At 45.3% G+C, this 26684-nt stretch overlaps 1 protein-coding gene across 4 annotated transcripts in view; it reads left to right on the plus strand.

Annotated features, from left to right (window-relative positions):
- The window catches only part of GRIA1 (glutamate ionotropic receptor AMPA type subunit 1), a 325697-nt gene that overhangs the window by 252388 nt on the left and 46625 nt on the right, over positions 1-26684 (plus strand). The gene's annotated exons all lie outside the window — the stretch shown is intronic.

Raw genomic sequence — 26684 nt, forward strand, 5'->3', positions numbered from 1 at the left:
TTGGAGATCACTGGTACAGAGCATGCAGAACTGGAATATCCAGTAGGCTCCTGGAAAAAGAAGGGATTTAAGACATCTGAAAGAGCTGAAGATCTCTGCCCTAAAACAGACCATTTGAGAGGGTTTTCCACTCAGAAGGCATGAAAATGGATGGAAGAAGGGTAGGAATGAGACATGAAGGGGATATTGTAGAGTTGTAGAGGGACGTGATGTGGGCATGGCTATGGAATACAAATTGCAGCCATGTGCAAACGGTCCGGGAAGGGAATGTTGAAAAGTAGAAGAGTATGGTTGTTCTTAAGGAGATTTATACTAATACATTAGGAGTTGTAGTTTAAAGGGAACCATTCCTCAGGTGTTCCTTATGTAAATCGCCTCCACCATATTATAAAATTCTTTTTTAACTTTACTACAAACTCTCTATAGCACTTTGAACGCCCTTCATGCTTGCCAAAAATTCTGTTTGAATGTGTTCCAACATGCTGTATGATGACTGTTGACTGGTCCTATGGAGGCCCCCTGGACCTTGCTCTGAACTATGTCTATGCTTTCCAACACCGCCCCTCCACCTCTGCTCAGTGCCCCCTCTGTGCCGAATAATGAATATGATTAATGTAGATGACATTTCATGTTCAAAAATTATTGTGATCAATGGTGCAGATGTTAGATTTGACTGGTTTTATTAACGACAAATGACATTTCAATCAGAGGCAGATGGGCAACTCTAGTAGGCACAAAGTGGGCATCAAGCAGGGTTTGGGGATCCTCATCAGCCTGTTCAGAACTCATTATCATATAGTACTGGGATGGTACAGAGGGGTCATATCAAAATTAAAAAAAGAGTTTCTTGGAGCATCATATTTTTGTCACACCTAGTTCATGGTGCCTTTGGGGTTCAAAGTTTCAATTGCAACATAAAAAGACACCGATACTAAAAATGGCACATAAATAAGTGTGGACATTTTTACAAATTTCATATTAGGACTCAGGAACTTCAAGTTATCGCTTTGTATACAGTACAGACCAAAAAGTTTGGACACACATTCTCATTTAAAGATTTTTCTATATTTTTTTTAACTATGAAAATTGTACATTCACACTGAAGACATCAAAACTATGAATTAACACATATGGAATTATATACTTAACAAAAAAGTGTGAAACAACTGAAAATATGTCTTATATTCTAGGTTCTTCAAAGTAGCCACCTTTTGCTTTGATGACTGCTTTGCACACTCTTGGCATTCTCTTGATGAGCTTCAAGAGGTAGTCACCGGAAATGGTTTTCACTTCACAGGTGTGCCCTGTCAGGTTTAATAAGTGGGATTTCTTGCCTTATAAATGGGGTTAGGTTGTTGTTAAGTCTGGTGGATACACAGCTGATAGCCCTACTGAATAGACTGTTAGAATTTGTATTATGGCAAGAAAAAAGCAGCTATGTAAAGAAAAACGAGTGGCCATCATTACTTTAAGAAATGAAGGTCAGTCAGTCCGAAAAATTGGGAAAACTTTAAAAGTGTCCCCAAGTGCAGTTGCAAAAACCATCAAGCGCTACAAAGAAACTGGCTCACATGAGGACCGCCCTAGGAAAGGAAGACCAAGAGTCACCTCTGCTTCTGAGGATACGTTTATCTGAGTCACCAGCCTCAGAAATCGCAGGTTAACAGCAACTCAGATTAGAGACCAGGACAATGCCACACAGAGTTCTAGCAGCAGACATATCTCTACAACAACTGTTAAGAGGAGACTTCGTGCAGCAGGCCTTCATGGTAAAAAAGCTGCTAGGAAACCACTGCTATGGACAGGCAACAAGCAGAAGAGACTTGTTTGGGCTAAAGAACACAAGGAAACAAGGAATGGACATTAGACCAGTGGAAATCTGTGCTTTGGTCTGATGAGTCCAAATTTGAGATCTTTGGTTCCAACCACCGTGTCTTTGTGCGACGCAGAAAAGGTGAACGGATGGACTCTACATGCCTGGTTCCCACCGTGAAGCATGGAGCCTTAAGAAGGTGTGATAGTGTGGGGGTGCTTTGCTGGTGACACTGTTGGGGATTTATTAAAAATTGAAGGTATACTGAACCAGCATGGCTGCCACAGCATCTTGCAGCGGCATGCTATTCCATCCGGTTTGCGTTTAGTTGGACCATCATTTATTTTTCAATAGGACAATGACCCCAAACACGTCCAGGCTGTGTAAGGGCAATTTGACCAAGTAGGAAAGTGATGGGGTGCTACGCCAGGTGACCTGGCCTCCACAGTCACCAGACCTGAACCCAATCGAGATGGTTTGGGGTGAACTGGACCGCAGAGGGAAGGCAAAAGGGCCAACAAGTGCTAAGCATCTCTGGGAACGCCTTCAAGATTGTTGGAAGACCATTCCCGGTGACTACCTCTTGAAGCTCATCAAGAGAATGCCAAGAGTGTGCAAAGCAGTCATCAAAGCAAAAGGTGGCTACTTTGAAGAACCTAGAATATAAGACATATTTTCAGTTGTTTCACACTTTTTTGTTAAGTATATAATTCCACATGTGTTAATTCATAGTTTTGATGCCTTCAGTGTGAATGTACAATTTTCATAGTCATGAAAATACAGAAAAATCTTTAAATGAGAAGGTGTGTCCAAACTTTTGGTCTGTACTGTATATTTAACCCTAATTCCAGCAGAAAAAGTCTGCAGCCTTTAGGATAGTTGGGCCCATGTAATGAGCATTTATCCTTCTTGACCTGTAAGGGTATGTGCACACGCTGCGGATTTTGCTGCGGATCCGCAGCTGCGGGTCCGCAGTAGTTTCCCATGCATTTACAGTATAATGTAAACCTATGGGAAACGAAATCCGCAGTGCAAATGCTGCGGAAAAAAACGAGCGGAAATGCAGTGGTTTACATTCCGCAGCATGTCAATTCTTTGTGCTGATTCCGCTGCGGGTTTACACCTGCTCCAATAGAAAACTGCAGGTGTAAACCTGCAGCAGAATCCGCAATAGAAACCGCGATAAATCCGCAGCCCTCACAGATACGTGTGCACATACCCTTAAGCTACTATTTCTAGTTGTCTAACATTTTACAGGTCTTTTAAAGAGGTCCTGTCACTTGCCATGAATATATTTTTTTTTTGCTACCTGGTCTAAATGCCGCTGTTCTCCTGAATTCGGCATTATTTTTCATTTGTTTCTGCGCCTTTTCGTTCCTGAGATATGGCCCCTTCTTCATTTGATGCAACTCTAGTTTTTATAGCTAAGTGGGAGTGGTCTTCAACTCTTCTATGTGGGTGTCTTCTTGAAGACCACGCCCCATTGGATATATAGACTAGAGTTACATCCAAGGAAGAAGGGGCCATATCTCAGGAATGAAGAGGGGCAGAAACAAGTGAAAAACAACACCGAATTCAGGAGAACAGCGGCATTCATACCAGGTTAAAAATTACATTTTTTTGGCAAGTGAGAGATCATCTATAAGTCTAGACAATCATGAAGTGTTCTGTATGTGTCAGCCGTAATGGAAATAGTTTATGAAAATTACTTTCTCACAAGCTTTCAGATGAATGACGCCATTATGCTATTTTCACTTTCAATAATCCTTTATTTTTCGGAAGCTGAAGGCTTTAAAAGCTTTTTTGTATTGTATTCAAAAGGGGTGACTCTCCCCCGCTCTAAAAGCTACAGCTACATGAGGACAGAGCCCTGCTTCCTATGACATTAGTGGTCCTGTGATGGTCACAGAGACCTATGTCTGTCAGTACTATCTGCACTCTGTGCTTCAGTATGCTTTACTAGGTGTGCACCAGGGACAAATGCCAGCCCCTGCTGCCTGCACAGTAGGGGGAGCGTAACTTGCACCATTGTCATCAATGACGGTATAAGCTCCCAGATAGTTCCAATGACATAAAGGAAAATATTTAAACCTATTATAGGTAATTACAAAATTTTCATATGTTGCTATAATAGGTAAAAATACAGTATTAGCAGAGATAAGAAATGGATCTAAAAATATTTCCATTTTCCCCTTGTATGCTTCAGACATGGACAGTGTCTGGCTTCATTGTTACACCATACATGCCCAGGGGAGTGTACCACACAGTACTGCACTTGCACAGGGGAGTGTACCAAGCAGTACTAGTTAGCAATCCTATGAGTCAATGTTGACCCTTTAACGAGCCTTGCCACATGACTTAGGATAATAGCCAAACCAGAATCTCAATTTGCAGACTCTGTGTTTTGGGGTACTCCCCCTCGTCAGTGCAAAGCGGAGATCTGGTTTGGCTGTGTGACTCGTTAAAGGGTGAACATTGACTTGTATAATTGCTACCTTCCAATAGGTGGCACTAGAGTTCTAGCTCTCTTCCTCTCTGAAGAGACAATTTGCATAATTAGCATATTACCCAGAGGAGCATTGCGGCTTTAAGTGTCCTCATGTCGACTCGGCATGCTTAGCATGTCGATCTCCGCAAGGAGAAACAATACTTCTTGGATACAGTACTACACATGCTTAGGGGATTGTACCGTGCAGTACTGCACATGCACAGGGGAGTGTACCGTGCAGTATTCCACATGCCTAGTGGGAGAGTACCGCACAGTACTGCACATGCCCAGGGGAGTGTAACGCACAGTATTGCACATGCCTAGGGGGAATGTGTTATGAACTATACTTTTGGGCTCCCTCTTGTGGTCACTCGTGGTATGGCTCTTGGATACTCTTTCCCCAGGTTGGTAGTCACCTGGTTCGTTAAGATTCTGGGTGTTTCTATTTAAACTTCCTGGAGTCTTAGTCCATTGCCTGGCATCCATGTAATCAGTCCTTGTCTGGTTGCTCTTGTCTACTGGTCCTGATTTTTGCAACATAAGCTAAGTCCTGCTTTCTTGTTTTTTTTTGTTTATTTGTATTATTCTGTTTTTTGTCCAGCTTGTTCATAATGTGATTCCTGATTTTGCTGGAAGCTCTTAGGGGGCTGATATTCTCCCCCCATACCGTTAGTCGGTACGGGGGTTCTTGGATATTCAGCGTGGATATTTTGGTAGGGTTTTTCGCTGACCACATAAGTTCGCTTTCTATATTTCTGCTATTATTTAGTGGGCCTCTCTTTGCTGAATCTAGTTCATACTTACGTTTGTCCTTTCCTCTTACCTCACCGTTATTATTTGTTGGGGGCCTGTATCTACTTTGGGGTATCTTTCTCTGGAGGCAAGTGAGGTCTGTATTTTCTCTGAAAGGGTTAGTTAGATCTCCGGCTGGCGTGAGACGTCTAGAACCAACGTAGGCACGTTCCCCGGCTGCTATTATTTGTGGGCTAGGATCAGGTATGTGGTCAGCTTAGTTACCACCTCCCTAAGAGCTAGTTTTTATGTTTGCAGACTTTGCTGAAGACCCTGAGATCCTCTGCCATTAGGATCACAACAGTATGCCAGGCCACTGAATAGTTAATGCATTGCAGAAGTGGGATTAAAAAGAAAAAAAGAGTTCTGAGTTGTTTTTTTTTTCTTCCTTCCCCTTTACCTCTGAATGGCTTGAAACTCTGCTGCAGACATGAATGTGCAAACTCTGATTACTAGTGTGGATCAGCTTGCTGCTCGTGTGCAGAGCATTCAGGATTTTGTTATTGGCAGTCCTATGTCAGAGCCTAAGATTCCTATTCCTGAGCTGTTCTCTGGAGATCGATTTAAATTTAGGAATAATTGTAAATTGTTTCTATCTTTGAGACCTCGTTCGTCTGGAGACTCAGCTCAGCAAGTTAAAATTGTTATCTCCTTCTTGCGGGGCGACCCTCAGGATTGGGCTTTCTCATTGGCGCCAGGAGATCCGGCATTGGCGAATATTGATGCGTTTTTTCTGGCGCTCGGATTGCTTTATGAGGAGCCCAATCTTGAAATTCAGGCAGAGAAGGCTTTGCTGGCTATTTCTCAGGGCCAGGATGAAGCCGAAGTGTATTGCCAAAAATTTCGGAAATGGTCTGTGCTTACTCAGTGGAATGAGTGTGCTCTGGCCGCAAATTTCAGAAATGGCCTTTCTGAAACCATTAAGAATGTGATGGTGGGCTTTCCCATTCCTACAAGTCTGAATGATTCTATGACGCTGGCCATTCAGATTGATCGGCGTTTGCGGGAGCGCAAATCCGCTAATCCTTTGGCGGTGTTGTCTGAACAGACGCCTGATTTAATGCAATGTGATAGAATTCAGACTAGAACTGAACGGCAAAATCATAGACGTCAGAATGGGTTGTGTTTTTACTGTGGTGATTCTACACATGTTATATCAGCATGCTCTAAACGCCTAACAAAGTTTGTTAGTCCTGTCGCCGTTGGTAACTTGCAGCCTAAATTTATTTTGTCTGTGACTTTAATTTGCTCATTGTCTTCCTACCCTGTTATGGCGTTTGTGGATTCAGGCGCTGCCCTGAGTCTTATGGACTTGTCGTTTGCCAGGCGCTGTGGTTTTGTCCTGGAGCCTTTAGAAAATCCTATTCCTCTTAGAGGAATTGATGCTACGCCATTGGCAGAGAATAAACCGCAGTATTGGACACAAGTGACCATGTGCATGACTCCTGAACATCGGGAGGTGATTCGTTTTCTTGTTCTGCATAAAATGCATGATTTGGTCGTTTTGGGTCTGCCATGGTTACAGGCCCATAATCCTGTTCTGGATTGGAGGGCTATGTCTGTGTCAAGTTGGGGTTGTCAGGGAATTCATTGCGATTCCCCGTCGGTGTCTATTGCTTCCTCCACTCCTTCAGAAGTTCCTGAGTTTTTGCTTGACTATCAGGAGGTGTTCAGTGAGTCCAGGTCCAGTGCTCTTCCTCCTCATAGGGACTGTGACTGCGCTATAGATTTGATTCCTGGTAGCAAGTTTCCTAAGGGACGATTATTTAATCTGCCGGTACCTGAGCATGCCGCGATGCGTTCTTATATAAAGGAGTCTTTGGAGAAAGGACATATTCGTCCATCCTCTTCCCCTTTTGGTGCGGGATTCTTTTTTGTGGCCAAGAAAGACGGATCTTTGAGACCTTGTATAGACTATCGGCTTCTGAATAAAATCACGGTTAAATTTCAGTACCCTCTGCCACTATTGTCGGACTTGTTTGCTCGGATTAAGGGTGCCTGTTGGTTCACCAAGATAGATCTTCGTGGTGCGTACAACCTTGTGCGCATTAGGCAGGGAGATGAATGGAAAACTGCATTTAATACTCCCGAAGGTCATTTTGAGTACTTGGTGATGCCTTTTGGGCTCTCTAATGCTCCTTCAGTGTTTCAATCCTTTATGCATGACATCTTCCGGAAGTATCTAGATAAATTTGTGATTGTTTATCTGGATGACATTTTAGTTTTTTCTGATGATTGGGATTCTCATGTAAAGCAGGTCAGGATGGTGTTTCAGGTTTTGCGTGATAATGCTTTGTTTGTGAAGGGCTTAAAGTGTCTCTTTGGAGTGCAGAAGGTTTCCTTTTTGGGTTTTATCTTTTCCCCTTCTGCTGTGGAGATGGACCCAGTCAAGGTCCGAGCTATTCATGATTGGACTCAACCCACGTCTGTTAAGAGTCTTCAGAAGTTTTTGGGTTTTGCTAATTTCTACCGTCGTTTTATTGCTAACTTTTCTAGCGTTGTTAAACCTCTGACGGATATGACCAAGAAAGGTTCTGATGTCGCTAATTGGGCTCCTGCGGCCATTGAGGCCTTCCGGGAGCTGAAGCGCCGGTTTACTTTGGCGCCTGTTTTGTGCCAGCCTGATGTCTCACTTCCCTTTCAGGTTGAAGTGGATGCTTCTGAGATTGGTGCAGGAGCTGTTTTGTCGCAGAGAGGCTCTGGTTGCTCTATGATGAAACCATGTGCTTTCTTTTCCAGGAAGTTTTCGCCGGCTGAGCGGAACTATGATGTTGGTAATCGGGAGTTGTTGGCCATGAAGTGGGCATTTGAGGAGTGGCGTCATTGGCTCGAGGGAGCTAAGCATCGTGTGGTGGTCTTGACTGATCACAAGAACCTGATGTATCTCGAGTCTGCTAAACGCCTGAATCCTAGACAGGCTCGTTGGTCATTGTTTTTCTCCCGTTTTGACTTTGTGGTCTCATACCTGCCTGGTTCGAAAAATGTGAAGGCTGATGCTCTCTCTAGGAGCTTTGTGCCTGATTCTCCTGGAGTCTCAGCGCCGGCTGGTATTCTTAAAGAGGGAGTGATTTTGTCGTCCATTTCTCCTGATTTGCGACGTGTGTTGCAGAGATTTCAGGCTGGTAGACCTGACTCTTGTCCACCTGATAGACTGTTTGTTCCTGATAAATGGACCAGCAGAGTTATTTCCGAGGTTCATTCCTCGGTGTTGGCAGGGCATCCTGGGATTTTTGGTACCAGAGATTTGGTGGCTAGGTCCTTTTGGTGGCCTTCCTTGTCACGGGATGTGCGTGCTTTTGTGCAGTCCTGTGGGACTTGTGCTCGGGCTAAGCCTTGCTGTTCTCGTGCCAGCGGGTTGCTTTTGCCCTTGCCCGTCCCGAAGAGGCCTTGGACACACATTTCCATGGATTTCATTTCAGATCTTCCGGTGTCTCAGGGAATGTCTGTCATCTGGGTGGTGTGTGATCGTTTTTCCAAGATGGTCCATTTGGTGCCCTTGCCTAAGTTGCCTTCCTCTTCCGATCTGGTTCCTTTGTTTTTTCAGAATGTGGTTCGTTTGCACGGCATTTCTGAGAATATCGTGTCTGACAGAGGATCCCAGTTTGTGTCCAGAGTCTGGCGATCTTTTTGTGCTAAGATGGGCATTGATCTGTCGTTCTCGTCTGCCTTTCATCCTCAGACTAATGGCCAAACGGAGCGAACTAATCAGACGCTGGAGGCTTATTTGAGATGTTTTGTTTCTGCGGATCAGGATGATTGGGTGACCTTCTTGCCATTGGCTGAGTTTGCCCTCAATAATCGGGCTAGTTCCGCTACTTTGGTTTCGCCTTTTTTCTGCAACTCTGGTTTTCATCCTCGTTTCTCCTCGGGTCATGTTGAGCCTTCTGACTGTCCTGGGGTGGATTCTGTGGTTGATAGGTTGCAGCGGACTTGGAATCATGTGGTGGACAACTTGAAGTTGTCACAGGAGAAGGCTCAGCGTTTTGCCAACCGCCGCCGCGGTGTGGGTCCCCGACTTCGTGTTGGGGATTTGGTTTGGTTATCTTCTCGGTTTGTCCCTCTGAAGGTTTCCTCTCCTAAGTTTAAGCCTCGCTTTATTGGTCCTTATAGAATTTTGGAGGTCCTTAATCCGGTGTCTTTTCGTTTGGATCTTCCTGTGTCGTTTGCCATTCACAATGTGTTCCATAGGTCTTTGTTGCGGCGGTACATTGTGCCTGTGGTTCCTGCTGTTGACCCTCCTGCTCCGGTCTTGGTTGAGGGCGAGTTGGAGTATGTGGTGGAGAAGATCTTAGATTCTCGTCTCTCTAGACGGAGGCTTCAGTATCTGGTCAAATGGAAGGGCTATGGTCAGGAGGATAATTCCTGGGTGGTCGCCTCTGATGTTCATGCGGCCGATTTGGTTCGTGCCTTTCACGCTGCCCATCCTGATCGCCCTGGTGGTCGTAGTGAGGGTTCGGTGACCCCTCCTTAAAGGGGGGGTACTGTTATGAACTATACTTTTGGGCTCCCTCTTGTGGTCACTCGCGGTATGGCTCTTGGATACTCTTTCCCCAGGTTGGTAGTCACCTGGTTCGTTAAGATTCTGCGTGTTTCTATTTAAACTTCCTGGAGTCTTAGTCCATTGCCTGGCATCCATGTAATCAGTCCTTGTCTGGTTGCTCTTGTCTACTGGTCCTGATTTTTGCAACATAAGCTAAGTCCTGCTTTCTTGTTTTTTTTGTTTATTTGTATTATTCTGTTTTTTGTCCAGCTTGTTCATAATGTGATTCCTGATTTTGCTGGAAGCTCTTAGGGGGCTGATATTCTCCCCCCATACCGTTAGTCGGTACGGGGGTTCTTGGATATTCAGCGTGGATATTTTGGTAGGGTTTTTCGCTGACCACATAAGTCCGCTTTCTATATTTCTGCTATTATTTAGTGGGCCTCTCTTTGCTGAATCTAGTTCATACTTACATTTGTCCTTTCCTCTTACCTCACCGTTATTATTTGTTGGGGGCCTGTATCTACTTTGGGGTATCTTTCTCTGGAGGCAAGTGAGGTCTGTATTTTCTCTGAAAGGGTTAGTTAGATCTCCGGCTGGCGCGAGACGTCTAGAACCAACGTAGGCACGTTCCCCGGCTGCTATTATTTGTGGGCTAGGATCAGGTATGTGGACAGCTTAGTTACCACCTCCCTAAGAGCTAGTTTTTATGTTTGCAGACTTTGCTGAAGACCCTGAGATCCTCTGCCATTAGGATCACAACAGGAGTGTACCACACAGTATTGCACATGCCCATGGGAGTACACTAGGCAGCACTGCACATGCCCAGAGGAGTGTATCATGCAGCACTGCACATGCCCAGGGGAGTTTAGCGCACATGCCTAGTGGGAGTGTACTGCACAGCACTGCACATCCCTAGTGGGAGTGTACCGCACAGTACTGCACATGCCTAGGGGAGTGTACCACACAGTAGTGCACATGCCTAGGGGAGTGTACCACACAGTACTGCACATGCCTAGGGGAGTGTACCGCACAGTTCTGCACATGCCCAGGGGAGTGTAGCGCACATGCCTAGTGGGAGTGTACTGCACAGCACTGCACATGCCTAGTGGGAGTGTACCGCACAGTACTGCACATGCCTAGTGGGAGTGTACTGCACAGTACTGCACATGCCTAGTGGGAGTGTACTGCACAGTACTGCACATGCCTAGGGGAGTGTACCACACAGTACTGCACATGCCTAGGGGAGTGTACCGCACAGTTCTGCACATGCCCAGGGGAGTGTAGCGCACATGCCTAGTGGGAGTGTACTGCACAGCACTGCACATGCCTAGTGGGAGTGTACCGCACAGTACTGCACATGCCTAGGAGAGTGTACCGCACAGTACTGCACATGCCTAGGGGAGTGTACCGCACAGTACTGCACATGCCTAGGGGAGTGTACCACACAGTACTGCACATGCCTAGGAGAGTGTACCGCACAGCACTGCACATGCCTAGTGGGAGTGTACTGTAAATATGTATAGATAGGATGCACTCCTATAACAATAATGATGCAAGGTACAAAACCTAGTCTGTAGGGACAAAATTAGTACAACAAAAGAGAAAAGACTTGACTAATAATGATCTGCACACGAGTCAATAGTAAGAAAAATAGAACAACTTTTATTACACCTCAAAGAGACAGACACGCAATAAAACCATTTAAAAAGGCCTAAATATAGGACCAATAGCCATCATCACCCCTATAGTAATCATAAGTCATGTGAAATGTGACATAACCAAAACATGAATTATAGATGCAAATCAAAATGAATAATGCAGTTGGTTATACAGATACACAATATAAAATATCTCTTGCTCATATACCTAATAACTAGAGACCCAAATATGACAATGGCATACTAGAAAAAGCACAATAATAAAGATGGGACTAAGTAATTGCACACAGTATGCTATGAACATGTCTAAATACTATAATAGCCCCATAAAGAGCAAATACAATACAGTATAAACAAGAGCCTGATACCAGGGTGTGAAGCCCCATACATAAGGTATAATGACATAATAGGCTACAGTATACTATGAGCATGCTCAAATCCTAATGCATATATATCATCCTGTGCCCAGATATTTAATGCCGCAGTGTGGACCTTATATATACGTACTGCCCCCATGGAATGTCAAAAAATCTATACTAGCCTAGTCCCATAATAAGAACTGTATAAAGAAATAGTGCATGGGATAGGTATGACAAAAAGACCCATGCAATGGGATATCTCTATTTTAGAGAGGAAGGCCCATAGAAAAGTAAGTACGCTTGTAGATGGTAAAATAAAAGGTATAGTACCAGTTGTAAAGAAACGTCCAGGATCTCACAAGTTTGGGCGAGATCAAGGGGTATACCTAAGATAGAAGATGCAACACCAGCTGCTGGAAAATGCCCAGGGCTGGAAACGCCCAGAAAGAGACAAGAGAGGAGGGGGGTGAGGCAAGAGTGGGAGTGTACCGCACAGCACTGCACATGCCTAATGGGAGTGTACCGCACAGTACTCCACATGCCTAGTGGGAGTGTACCGCACAGTACTGCACATGCCTAGTGGGAGTGTACCGCACAGTACTCCACATGCCTAGTGGGAGTGTACCGCACAGTACTGCACATGCCCAGGGGAGTGTACCACACAGTACTGCACATGCCTAGTGGGAGTGTACCGCACAGTACTGCACATGCCCAGGGGAGTGTATCTCGCAGTACTGCACATGCCCAGGGGAGTGTACTGCACAGTATTGCACCTGCCTAGGGGGATTGTACCACACAGTACTACACATGCCCAGGTGAGTGTACCACACAGTACTGCACATGCCTAGGGGGAGTGTACCACACAGTACTGCACATGCCTAGGGGGAGTGTACCACACAGAATTGCACATGGCTAGGGGGAGTGTACCACACAGTATTGCACATGGCTAGGGGGAGTATACCACACAGAATTGCACATGGCTAGGGGGAGTGTACCACACAGTATTGCACATGGCTAGGGGGAGTATACCACACAGTATTGCACATGGCTAGGGGGAGTGTACCACACAGTATTGCACATGCCCATGGGAGTGCACTAGGCAGCACTGCACATGCCCAGAGGAGTGTATCACGCAGCACTGCACATGCCCAGGTGAGTATACCGCACAGTATCGCACATGCCCAGGGGAGTGTACCACACAGTATTGCACATGCCCAGGGGAGTGTACCGCACAGTATCGCACATGTCCAGGGGAGTGTACCACACAGTATTGCACATGCCTAGGGGGAGTGTACCACACAGTATTGCACATGTCCATGGGAGTGCACTAGGCAGCACTGCACATGCCCAGAGGAGTGTATCACGCAGCACTGCACATGCCCAGGTGAGTGTACCTTGCAGTTCTGCACATGCCCAGGGGAGTGTACTGCACAGCACTGCACATGCCTAGTGGGAGTGTACTGCACAGTACTGCACATACCTAGGAGAGTAAAGATGTAGCATGGCCAGAAAAATGCCAATAAAGCCTGAAAAGGCAAATTTGTAGACTGGACAGCATGACTTCTAAGAATTGTGGCCCCGCCTCCATGATTCTTTTTAGCTATTATTAACATACAACAAAAGTGTTGTTTCATTTTATATATATAGCAGCAATAAAGGGGGTATTCATAGAAGCCAACTGCATCCAATATACTGTAACACTATGCTGCTAAAATCGTGTTGTAGGTTCCCTCTAATATACAGAAGGGTCGAGTCCGCCATAGCAATTGTTATTTATTGAGCACAATTCTGGCACTGTGGGAAAAAACTGGGGGTCTGCAAAGGGGGACACCCATCTATATATCTAAATCGGACGCTGTCTGTATGAATGAGCCCTCTCGAAGTGGATCTGTCACGGTGACATGTTCCTTTTAACAAGTCATGTTAGATACCAATTCCTTGGTGCCATGAGACTGTTGTTCGTGAAAATGCTTTCTTTGCTAGACTCTGGCTACAGTCGGGTAATCTAGGTCATCGGAGTAACTGGAAGAAGAGGTTATTATTAATATAGTACATGGTAATTGCTTCTCATATACTGTAACTTGTACGAATCCTTCAGTGGCCACATTTTCATCAGAGCAAAACGTTGCAGAATTAACACCGGCCGATAATTTATTTTAATTATTTGGAGTGCGCCGGCGAATCTGCGCCTTCTCGAGCTCCCACTGAGGCCACTAATAATGTTTGTGTTAATATACTGGTAAAATGCACACAGTGTCTGCATACAGCCCAATACTCAATGCGTACCCTGCCGGGTATATTAAGTACCTCCGCAGACTCTTTCTAAATTGTTTTAAAACAGCAATGAAGTCCCTCTTCGCGCACAAATTCACAGGGCTCCGCTGTAGACAAAGAAACCTCGCAGCGTGGATACCGTCCGTGAAAGCCTATTCCGTAAACCTACATACATAAACATGCATGGTAAACCTTGTCGTTGCGCCTTATCCCTGCACTAAGGGGCACAGTGTTAATTAAATTTCAGCTGGCTGAAGAAAATCTAACTCTCAGACATTGCGAAAGCCCCAGGCCTTCTGGATTTTATGTATTTGTAAAGGTCACCTCCTGATGAGGGATTTGGTGTTGAAATTGAGTTAGACAGTTGTGGGAAAAGTAAGTAAGAAATCAGTCATACCTCAGAGTAAATAAATGCATACTGGAATCCCGGGCAATCATTTATACATTGTTTTAGGTCCATGTTTTTTCCGCACCTTTTTGTCTTGCTAAAAGAAATGCTTTTGTAAAATACTGTGTCGTTGAGGAGTCAATTTTCAGATCTTAGCGCTTGTGCTCTTGCATTTCTTGTGACATTTCATACCATCTTTCCAACTGTGACTTCTGGCCTGGGCAGAGAACAGGACATCATAAACAATGTTACATATAGTGTTAGCCGGATGTGCCAAGAAGAAACAGGATCCATGAAAGAAGTAGGCGAGCAAGCACTGGTTAAGCCAGCAATAGTCATAATAGTGGTCAGTCACAGACCAAGCCAGAAAATAAATGGGTGAATGACTGGATTGCCAGTAAAAAAAAAAAGCCCCCAAAATTTTAAAAATAATTGGAGCAATCTTCTATCTCTTGCATCTGAAGAAGAGGAATCCATCACTCGAAATGTATTGCTTTGTGAGACCATTAGACATCCAAAGAACCATCTGAGGTTCTTCATGACATTCGGTGCCTCCTGAGCATTCCTCACTAGTGCCTTGACTAGCATTTGGTTCCCTTGTCTGTCTTATCAGAAAATATTGGGCAGGATTTTAGATGTAGAGAGACCCTTTTTTAAAAAAAAATTGATGTGGGTCGTGAAAACCCTGCTGACTTCGCCATCAGGAGAAGAATGGGGCTGGTGATGTAGTGGTGTGTTGTGGTGGTGATGTGGTGGCTACTGATACCTAATCAATAGGAATGGTGAATGATACCTGCTGATCACATATACGTCATCACAAGAATCAGTAGTCTAGACATCACTAGCTCTCCCTTCCTTCCAATATGGAAGTGAACAATGCCTGAATAACCTTTAAAATGTATGTGAGATGGGGAACATTGTGTTTGCGTGGGTTATGTAGATGATGGTAATGCCAAGACTGTTACCATCTTCCTCACCAAGAAATAAGTTCCAACCTCAAAAATGCTTTCTCAAAGTTCCCTTGCTTGAAGTCATGTAGGAACGGGAGGAATTATTATTGTCACGTGTTTGATCTGAGAATCGTCCGTGTATGCCAAGAGGTTAAGCAAGACTCGAAATAATGGTCTTCTTCCAGTAACATAACTTGAAGCTCATAGGATAAATGGACCTTTTGGGCCCCCTTAGGCTCCACGGATGGGTGTGATTACAACCCTTCACCTAATAAAGATATGTCTCTGGTTTCTTCCAAAAACTATCATCACTTGTTATCATGGGCTGTGTGTAGTATTACAGCTATGCCTGATTACACGGGTCTGTGCTGCAAAACCAACCAAAAACTGGAGACAAGAGTGGCAATGTTTCTGGAAAAATGGGAAAAAAAGCCTCTTTAAGTGTTGACGTGCCCAATTGAGGACTCATAGGTAGGGTTGAGCGAAACGGGTCGATCATTTTCAAAAGTCGCCGACTTTTGGCTAAGTCGGCGTCTCATGAAACCCGATCCGACCCCTGTGCTTGTCGGCCATGCGGTACGCGACTTTCGCGCCAAAGTCGCGTTTCAATGACGCGAAAAGCGCCATTTCTCAGCCAATGAAGGTGAACGCAGAGTGTGGGCAGCGTGATGACATAGATCCTGGTCCCCACCATCTTAGAGAAGGGCATTGCAGTGATTGGCTTGCTGTCTGCGGCGTCACAGGGGCTATAAAGGGGCGTTCCCGCCGACCGCCATCTTACTGCTGCTGATCTGAGCTTAGGGAGAGGTTGCTGCCGCTTCGTCAGAAGCAGGGAGAGCGTTAGGCAGGGTCCACTAACCACCAAACCGCTTGTGCTGTAGCGATTTCCACTGTCCAACACCACCTTCGGTGTGCAGGAACAGTGGAAGCTATTTTTTTTTTTTTTTTTCCTCAGCGCTGTAGCTCATTGGGCTGCCCTAGAAGGCTCCGTGATAGCTGTATTGCTGTGTGTACGCCACTGTGCAAACCAACTGCTTTTTTCAAAGCACATATCCTCTTGTTCCTTTCTGCACAGCTATCTTTTTTGTTTGTCCACACTTTTTATTTAATTTGTGCATCAGTCCACTCCTATTGCTGCCTGCCATACCTGGCTTAGATTACTGCAGGGAGATAGTAATTGTAGGACAGTCCCTGTTTTTTTTTTTGTTTTTTTTTTGTGGGAGATTAAGATTGGCATTTCTGCTACAGTGCCATCCCTGTGTGTGCCATCTCTCACTGAGTGGGCCATAGAAAGCCTATTTATTTTTTCCGTGATTTGTGTTCTAAATTCTACCTCAACACAAAAACACTACATCAATCAGTGGTAGAAAAATATTGGCCTCAGTCAGGGCTTGTGTGCCACTGCTGTGTGTGCTATCTCTCATTCAGTGGGCTATAGCAAGCCTATTTATTTATTTATTTTTTTTCTTATTATTTGGTTTCTAAAGTCTCCCTGAAAAAAAAAAACAAAAAAAAAAACAGTGGGAGAGTAATATTGCCCTTTCAGCTTGTGTGCCAGTCTTGACTCCTGGGTGTGCCACCTCTCTCATTCAGTGGGCCATAGAAAGCATTTTTTTTTTTCCTTGATTTGTGTTCTAAAATCTACCTCAACACAAAAACACTACATCAATCAGTGGTAGAAAAATATTGGCCTCAGTCAGGGCTTGTGTGCCACTGCTGTGTGTGCTATCTCTCATTCAGTGGGCTATAGAAAGCCTATTTATTTATTTATTTTTTTTCTTATTATTTGGTTTCTAAAGTCTCCCTGAAAAAAAAAAAAAAAAAAAAAAACAGTGGGAGAGTAATATTGCCCTTTCAGCTTGTGTGCCAGTCTTGACTCCTGGGTGTGCCACCTCTCTCTCATTCAGTGGGCCATAGAAAGCCTATTTATTTTTTTGGTTTTTTTAATATTATTTGGTTTCTAAAGTCTCCCTGAAAAAAAAAAAAACATAAAAAAACAGTGGGAGAGTAATATTGCCCTTTCAGCTTGTGTGCCAGTCTTGACTCCTGGGTGTGCCACCTCTCTCTCTCATTCAGTGGGCCATAGAAAGGCTATTTATTTTTTTGGTTTTTTTAATATTATTTGGTTTCTAAAGTCTCCCTGAAAATAAAAAAAAAAAAACTTAAAAAAACAGTGGGAGAGTAATATTGCCCTTTCAGCTTGTGTGCCAGTCTTGACTCCTGGGTGTGCCACCTCTCTCTCTCATTCAGTGGGCCATAGAAAGGCTATTTATTTTTTTGGTTTTTTTAATATTATTTGGTTTCTAAAGTCTCCCTGAAAAAAAAAAAAAAATAAATTAGGTGGGAGATTAATATTGACATTAGTGCTTGAGTGACAGTCCTGCGTGTGTGTCATCTCTGTGATTTTGTGCCACAGAAAACAGAGTGTGTAACATTGTGCCTGATTTTCCTTGTGGTCTCACCAACCTGTTAAGGGATATTGAAATCATACTGAAGTTATAGCTCACCGTGTAAGTTGTTTGACAGCAACAAATAAAGTTACTTTGGTTAAGATTTTAAAACAATGAGGAAGTCTGGTGCAAGAGGTCGTCGTGGGCGTTCATTGTCAGCTGGTAATGATGGTAGTGGTAGGGGAGCATCAGGTGGTCGTGGGGATAAAAATATTCCACCTAAGTCTGGAGCTGTGGAGCCAGTTTCGTCGTCAGGCTACACAAGGCCTCGAACGCTCTCTTTTCTGGGAGTAGGAAAACCGCTTTTAAAGGCGGAGCAGCAACAGCAAGTTTTGGCTTACATTGCAGACTCAGCCTCTAGCTCTTTTGCCTCCTCTTCCGAAACTGGTAAATGTAAAAGCAGCGCGTCGCTTGTGGATGTTCACGGTCAGGGACAAGTCGCTTCCTTGTCCTCCTCAGCAAAAACTACAACAAGAGAGAAGGATGCAGCAGGCGACACAACGGGTCACTCCATGGAGCTCTTTACACATACCGTCCCTGGCTTAGAAAGTGAAACATTTAACAGGCCATGCCCATTACAAGTATATTCTGACATGGAGTGCACTGATGCACAGCCACAGCCAGAGTACTATGCTGCTCCTTTGACTCAGACCACCACATTGCCCTCTCAGGGTACAGATCCACAATCAGACCCTGATGAGACTATGTTGCCCCGCCACGAACGCTATACCACCGACCGACACAGTGACACAGACGAAGTTGCACACGAGCTCGAAGAGGAGGTAATAGATGACCCAGTTATTGACCCCGATTGGCAGCCATTGGGGGAACAGGGTGCAGGCGGCAGTAGTTCAGAAGCGGAGGTGGAGGAGGGGCCGCAGCAGGCATCAACATCGCAACAGGTTCCATCTGCCGGGCCCGTATCTGGCCCAAAACGCGTGTCAAAGCCAAAACCTGTTGGAGGACAGCGTGGCCATCCGGTTAAAGCTCAGTCTGCAATCCCTGAAAAGGGATCCGAGTCTAGGAAGAGTGCAGTCTGGCATTTTTTTAAACAACATCCAACTGATCAGCGCAAAGTCATCTGTCAAAAATGTTCAACTAGCTTAAGCAGAGGTCAGAATCTGAAAAGTCTAAATACTAGTTGCATGCATAGACACTTAACCACCATGCATTTTCAAGCCTGGACTAACTACCAAACGTCCCTTAAGGTTGTAGCACCCTCGGCCAATGAAGCTAGTCAGCAACGCAACATCCCTTCCGTCACTGTAAGGCCACCATTTTCCGCACCACCGGCAGTATCTGTGCAGGTTTCTTTGCCAGCCAAAAGCAGTCAGGGTCAGGGAACCACCAGTTTTGTAGGAGGAAATATTGCATCTAGGGCACCGGCGGAAACAATACCGTCTCCAACCGTCTCTCAGTCTGCCATGTACACCGGCACACCCGAAAGTTCCACGATCTCCAGCTCTCCAGTCCAGCTCACCCTACATGAGACTCTGGTTAGAAAAAGGAAGTACTTATCCTCGCATCCGCGTACACAGGGTTTTAACGCCCACATAGCTAGACTAATCTCGTTAGAGATGATGCCCTACCGGTTAGTTGAAAGCGAAGCTTTCAAAGCCCTGATGGAGTACGCTGAACCACGATACGAGCTACCCAGTCGACACTTTTTTTCCAGAAAAGCCATCCCAGCCCTGCACCAGCATGTTAAACAGCGCATCGTCCATGCACTCAGGCAATCTGTGAGTACAAAGGTGCACCTGACTACAGATGCATGGACCAGTAGGCATGGCCAGGGACGTTATGTGTCCATCACGGCACACTGGGTGAATGTGGTGGATGCAGGGTCCACAGGCGACATCAATTTAGGGACAGTTGTGCCTAGCCCACGGTCTAGGAAACAGTTGGCTGTAGGCGTTCGCACCCCCTCCTCCTCCTCCTCCTCGTCCTCCTGCAGAAGCTACAGCTCTTCCACAGAACGCAGTCTGCCAACCACTCCATCGGCAGATGACACTGTTGCACACCAGTTGTCCCATTATGGGCCAGCTACTGCCAAGCGTCAGCAGGCTGTATTGGCTATGAAGTGTTTGGGCGACAACAGACACACCGCGGAAGTTCTATCCGAGTTCTTGCAACAAGAAACGCAGTCGTGGCTGGGCACAGTAGATCTTGAGGCAGGCAAGGTAGTGAGTGATAACGGAAGGAATTTCATGGCTGCCATCTCCCTTTCCCAACTGAAACACATTCCTTGCCTGGCTCACACCTTAAACCTGGTGGTGCAGTGCTTATTGAAAACTTATCCTGGGTTCTCCGACCTGCTCCTCAAAGTGCGTGCACTTTGCTCACATATCCGACGTTCGCCTGTACACGCCAGCCGTATGCAGACCTATCAGCGGTCTTTGAACCTTCCCCAGCATCGCCTAATCATAGACGTTGCAACAAGGTGGAACTCAACACTGCACATGCTTCAGAGACTGTGCGAACAGAGGCGTGCTGTTATTTATTTGTGGGAGGATACACGGGCAGGCAGTAGGATGGCAGACATGGAGTTGTCAGGTGTGCAGTGGTCTAAGATACAAGACATGTGTCAAGTCCTTCAGTGTTTTGAGGAATGCACACGGCTGGTTAGTGCAGACAACGCCGTAATAAGCATGAGCATCCCCCTAATGCGTCTGCTGATGCAAAGTTTGACGCACATAAAGGAGCAGGCGTCTGCACCAGAGGAAGAGGAAAGCCTTGATGACAGTCAGCCATTGTCTGGTCAGGGCAGTGTACAGGACGAGGTAGCGGGCGAAGAGGAGGTGGAGGACGAGGAGGATGATGGGGATGAGTATATTTTTAATGCCGAACCTTTCCCGGGGGCACAGGAAATTGGTTGCGTGTCACGGCCGGGTTCTGGTTTTTTGAGGGACACAAGTGACGTAGATTTGCCTGCAACTGCCCCTCAACCAATCACAACCGGAGATTTGACAACTGGAACTTTGGCCCACATGGCGGATTATGCCTTACGTATCCTAAAAAGGGACACACGCATTACGAAAATGATGAACGATGACGATTACTGGTTGGCCTGCCTCCTTGATCCACGCTATAAAGGCAAATTGCAAAATATTATGCCACATGAGAACTTGGAACTAATATTAGCAACCAAACAATCAACTCTTGTTGACCGTTTGCTTCAGGCATTCCCAGCACACAGCGCACGTGATCGTTCTCACACGAGCTCCAGGGGGCAGCAGACTAGGAGTGTTAGGGGTGCACACATCAGAAGTGGCGTTGGACAGAGGGGTTTTCTGACCAGGTTGTGGAGTGATTTTGCTATGACCGCAGACAGGACAGGTACTGCTGCATCAATTGAAAGTGACAGGAGACAACATTTGTCCAGTATGGTTACTAACTATTTTTCATCCCTTATCGATGTTCTCCCTCAACCGTCATTCCCATTTGATTACTGGGCCTCCAAATTAGACACCTGGCCAGAATTGGCAGAATATGCATTGCAGGAGCTTGCTTGCCCGGCAGCAAGTGTCCTATCAGAAAGAGTATTCAGTGCTGCAGGTTCAATATTAACCGAAAAAAGGACTCGTCTGGCTACCCAAAATGTTGACGATCTAACATTCATTAAAATGAACCACAACTGGATTTCGAAATCTTTTGCCCCACCTTGCCCGGCCGACACCTAGCTTTCCTATGAAAAGCTCTTGCCTGTGAATTACTTTTCTAATGTCTAATTTGCTGCAGCTGATTGTACAGCATACGACATGTTTACACCTCCCTAAATGGCAAAACTCCCCACACGGGGCCGTGGTATCGCGACTTGGCGCAAGCACCTGTGAGACTGCTGTTTGTCTGAAGAGGTGGGTGTGCTCGCTTTTGGTTGACGGCATTGCTACTGGGTCCCTCATAGTACAATGTAGTGTCTCTGGCGGTGGTGGTGCGCACCCAACGTCAGACACACCGTTGTAACATGAGGGGCCCTGGGGCGGTCCCGCCGGCCTCAAGAGAGTTCCCCCCTACCCCAGCTCAAAATGTGCTCTACCACGTGCAAAATTATGTCGCACAGCTCCACCAATCTTTAGTCTATTCGCTGACATCATTCAATGTCTGGCACTGACAATACAAATTTGTAGACATCTATGATGCAACTTAAAGTAGTCTGTGTCTGTGTCCTATATTGGCACCATTAAATAGTTACTGCCAAATTACTATGTCAGAAACTCAGTAGATGAGCCCACCCCTGTACCTAAGTATGCCACCTTTTTTTTTGTTTTGGTTGTTTTGCGAGACATTAACATCTATTTATATTTTGGGAGTACTGGGACAGACACTCCTTGCACTACTCCTCCACTCACCACCAAGCTGCCCGTGTATCCATGTAACCGCTGTAAAGCTGCCATGAGCCTATTGTTTGTTATTTTAGGCCTTTGATAGCCTGTCTGCGGTCCCTACTTTAAATAGTCCTCCACTCACCACCAAGCTGCCTGCCCGTGTATCCATGTAACCGCTGTAAAACTGCCATGAGCCTATTGTTTGTTATTTTAGGCCTTTGATAGCCTGTCTGCGGTCCCTACTTTAAATACTCCTCCACTGACCACCAAGCTGCCTGCCCGTGTATCCATGTAACCGCTGTAAAACTGCCATGAGCCTATTGTTTGTTATTTTAGGCCTTTGATAGCCTGTCTGCGGTCCCTACTTTAAATACTCCTCCACTCACCACCAAGCTGCCTGTGTATCCATGTAACCGCTGTAAAGCTGCCATGAGCCTATTGTTTGTTATTTTAGGCCTTTGATAGCCTGTCTGCGGTCCCTACTTTAAATACTCCTCCACTCACCACCAAGCTGCCTGTGTATCCATGTAACCGCTGTAAAGCTGCCATGAGCCTATTGTTTGTTATTTTAGGCCTTTGATAGCCTGTCTGCGGTCCCTACTTTAAATACTCCTCCACTGACCACCAAGCTGCCTGCCCGTGTATCCATGTAACCGCTGTAAAACTGCCATGAGCCTATTGTTTGTTATTTTAGGCCTTTGATAGCCTGTCTGCGGTCCCTACTTTAAATACTCCTCCACTCACCACCAAGCTGCCTGTGTATCCATGTAACCGCTGTAAAACTGCCATGAGCCTATTGTTTGTTATTTTAGGCCTTTGATAGCCTGTCTGCGGTCCCTACTTTAAATACTCCTCCACTGACCACCAAGCTGCCTGTGTATCCATGTAACCGCTGTAAAACTGCCATGAGCCTATTGTTTGTTATTTTAGGCCTTTGATAGCCTGTCTGCGGTCCCTACTTTAAATACTCCTCCACTGACCACCAAGCTGCCTGCCCGTGTATCCATGTAACCGCTGTAAAACTGCCATAAGCCTATTGTTTGTTATTTTAGGCCTTTGATAGCCTGTCTGCGGTCCCTACTTTAAATACTCCTCCACTCACCACCAAGCTGCCTGCCCGTGTATCCATGTAACCGCTGTAAAGCTGCCATGAGCCTATTGTTTGTTATTTTAGGCCTTTGATAGCCTGTCTGCGGTCCCTACTTTAAATACTCCTCCACTCACCACCAAGCTGCCTGTGTATCCATGTAACCGCTGTAAAGCTGCCATGAGCCTATTGTTTGTTATTTTAGGCCTTTGATAGCCTGTCTGCGGTCCCTACTTTAAATACTCCTCCACTCATCACCAGCTGCCTGCCCGTGTATCCATGTAACCGCTGTAAAGCTGCCATGAGCCTATTGTTTGTTATTTTAGGCCTTTGATAGCCTGTCTGCGGTCCCTACTTTAAATACTCCTCCACTGACCACCAAGCTGCCTGCCCGTGTATCCATGTAACCGCTGTAAAACTGCCATAAGCCTATTGTTTGTTATTTTAGGCCTTTGATAGCCTGTCTGCGGTCCCTACTTTAAATACTCCTCCACTGACCACCAAGCTGCCTGCCCGTGTATCCATGTAACCGCTGTAAAACTGCCATGAGCCTATTGTTTGTTATTTTAGGCCTTTGATAGCCTGTCTGCGGTCCCTACTTTAAATACTCCTCCACTGACCACCAAGCTGCCTGCCCGTGTATCCATGTAACCGCTGTAAAACTGCCATAAGCCTATTGTTTGTTATTTTAGGCCTTTGATAGCCTGTCTGCGGTCCCTACTTTAAATACTCCTCCACTCACCACCAAGCTGCCTGTGTATCCATGTAACCGCTGTAAAGCTGCCATGAGCCTATTGTTTGTTATTTTAGGCCTTTGATAGCCTGTCTGCGGTCCCTACTTTAAATACTCCTCCACTCATCACCAGCTGCCTGCCCGTGTATCCATGTAACCGCTGTAAAGCTGCCATGAGCCTATTGTTTGTTATTTTAGGCCTTTGATAGCCTGTCTGCGGTCCCCTACTTTAAATACTCCTCCACTGACCACCAAGCTGCCTGCCCGTGTATCCATGTAACCGCTGTAAAACTGCCATAAGCCTATTGTTTGTTATTTTAGGCCTTTGATAGCCTGTCTGCGGTCCCTACTTTAAATACTCCTCCACTCACCACCAAGCTGCCTGTGTATCCATGTAACTGCTGTAAAGCTGCCATGAGCCTATTGTTTGTTATTTTAGGCCTTTGATAGCCTGTCTGCGGTCCCTACTTTAAATACTCCTCCACTCACCACCAAGCTGCCTGTGTATCCATGTAACCGATGTAAAACTGCAGTATTTTGCTTATAAAAAAGAAAATACTGGAGAGATATCAAATGCAGACATTTTAACATTAAAAACAAAAACACATACAACAAAAAACTGGTACAGTACAAAAATTGGCCACCAGCTACAAAAACTTTCTCCTGCAAGTAGTTAACTGAAAGGTTTTTTTCCATTGAAAACACAGATATGGCATCCACCGAGTGTTGTCCTGTCGCGTCTTCTTTATATTATTGCCAAGAAGCTGCAACTGAATAAAGCTGAGCTTCTACCTTCTGCCTCTTATTAACTGCTTTTTTTTAAAAAAATTGTCCACCAGCTACAAAAACTTGCTCCTGCAAGTAGTTAACTGAAAGGATTTTTTCCATTGAAAACACAGATATGGCATCCACCGAGTGTTGTCCTGTCGCGTCTTCTTTATATTATTGCCAAGAAGCTGCAACTGAATAAAGCTGAGCTTCTACCTTCTGCCTCTTATTAACTGCTTTTTTTTTATAAAATTGGCTGTTCCGGCCTACTAAAGGTGTCTGTCTGCCCCTGCCTGGTGTTGTCCTCAACTGAATAAAGCTGAGCTTCAACCTTCTGTTCCAAATTACCATTTTTAAAAATGCAATTGGCTGTTCCGGCCTACTAAAGGTGAATGTCTGCCCCTGCCTGGTGTTGTCCTCAACTGAATAAAGCTGAGCTTCTACCTTCTGTTCCAAATTACCATTTTTAAAAATGCAATTGGCTGTTCCGGCCTACTAAAGGTGAATGTCTGCCCTTGCCTGGTGTTGTCCTCAACTGAATAAAGCTGAGCTTCTACCTTCTGTTCCAAATTACCATTTCTAAAAATGCCATTGGCTGTTCCGGCCTACTAAAGGTGAATGTCTGCCCCTGCCTGGTGTTGTCCTCAACTGAATAAAGCTGAGCTTCTACCTTCTGTTCCAAATTACCATTTCTAAAAATGCCATTGGCTGTTCCGGCCTACTAAAGGTGAATGTCTGCCCCTGCCTGGTGTTGTCCTCAACTGAATAAAGCTGAGCTTCTACCTTCTGTTCCAAATTACCATTTCTAAAAATGCCATTGGCTGTTCCGGCCTACTAAAGGTGTCTGTCTGCCCCTGCCTGGTGTTGTCCTCAACTGAATAAAGCTGAGCTTCAACCTTCAGTTCCAAATTACCATTTTTAAAAATTCAATTGGCTGTTCCGGCCTACTAAAGGTGAATGCCTGCCCCTGCCTGGTGTTGTCCTCAACTGAATAAAGCTGAGCTTCTACCTTCTGTTCCAAATTACCATTTTTAAAAATGCCATTGGCTGTTCCGGCCTACTAAAGGTGTCTGTCTGCCCCTGCCTGGTGTTGTCCTCAACTGAATAAAGCTGAGCTTCAACCTTCAGTTCCAAATTACCATTTTTAAAAATGCAATTGGCTGTTCCGGCCTACTAAAGGTGAATGTCTGCCCCTGCCTGGTGTTGTCCTCAACTGAATAAAGCTGAGCTTCTACCTTCTGTTCCAAATTACCATTTTTAAAAATGCCATTGGCTGTTCCGGCCTACTAAAGGTGTCTGTCTGCCCCTGCCTGGTGTTGTCCTCAACTGAATAAAGCTGAGCTTCTACCTTCTGCCTCTTACTAACTGCTGTTTTTTTAAAAAATTGGCTGTTCCGGCCTACTAAAGGTGTCTGTCTGCCCCTGCCTGGTGTTGTCCTCAACTGAATAAAGCTGAGCTTCAACCTTCAGTTCCAAATTACCATTTTTAAAAATGCAATTGGCTGTTCCGGCCTACTAAAGGTGTCTGTCTGCCCCTGCCTGGTGTTGTCCTCAACTGAATAAAGCTGAGCTTCTACCTTCTGCCTCTTACTAACTGCTGTTTTTTTAAAAAATTGGCTATTCCGGCCTACTAAAGGTGTCTGTCTGCCCCTGCCTGGTGTTGTCCTCAACTGAATAAAGCTGAGCTTCAACCTTCAGTTCCAAATTACCATTTTTAAAAATGCAATTGGCTGTTCCGGCCTACTAAAGGTGAATGTCTGCCCCTGCCTGGTGTTGTCCTCAACTGAATAAAGCTGAGCTTCTACCTTCTGTTCCAAATTACCATTTTTAAAAATGCAATTGGCTGTTCCGGCCTACTAAAGGTGAATGTCTGCCCCTGCCTGGTGTTGTCCTCAACTGAATAAAGCTGAGCTTCAACCTTCAGTTCCAAATTACCATTTTTAAAAATGCAATTGGCTGTTCCGGCCTACTAAAGGTGTCTGTCTGCCCCTGCCTGGTGTTGTCCTCAACTGAATAAAGCTGAGCTTCTACCTTCTGCCTCTTACTAACTGCTGTTTTTTTTAAAAATTGGCTGTTCCGGCCTACTAAAGGTGTCTGACTGCCCCTGCCTGGTGTTG

The sequence above is a fragment of the Ranitomeya variabilis genome, chromosome 5 (genome assembly GCF_051348905.1).
Source record: "Ranitomeya variabilis isolate aRanVar5 chromosome 5, aRanVar5.hap1, whole genome shotgun sequence".
In the NCBI taxonomy this organism is placed as follows: Eukaryota; Metazoa; Chordata; class Amphibia; order Anura; family Dendrobatidae; genus Ranitomeya; species Ranitomeya variabilis.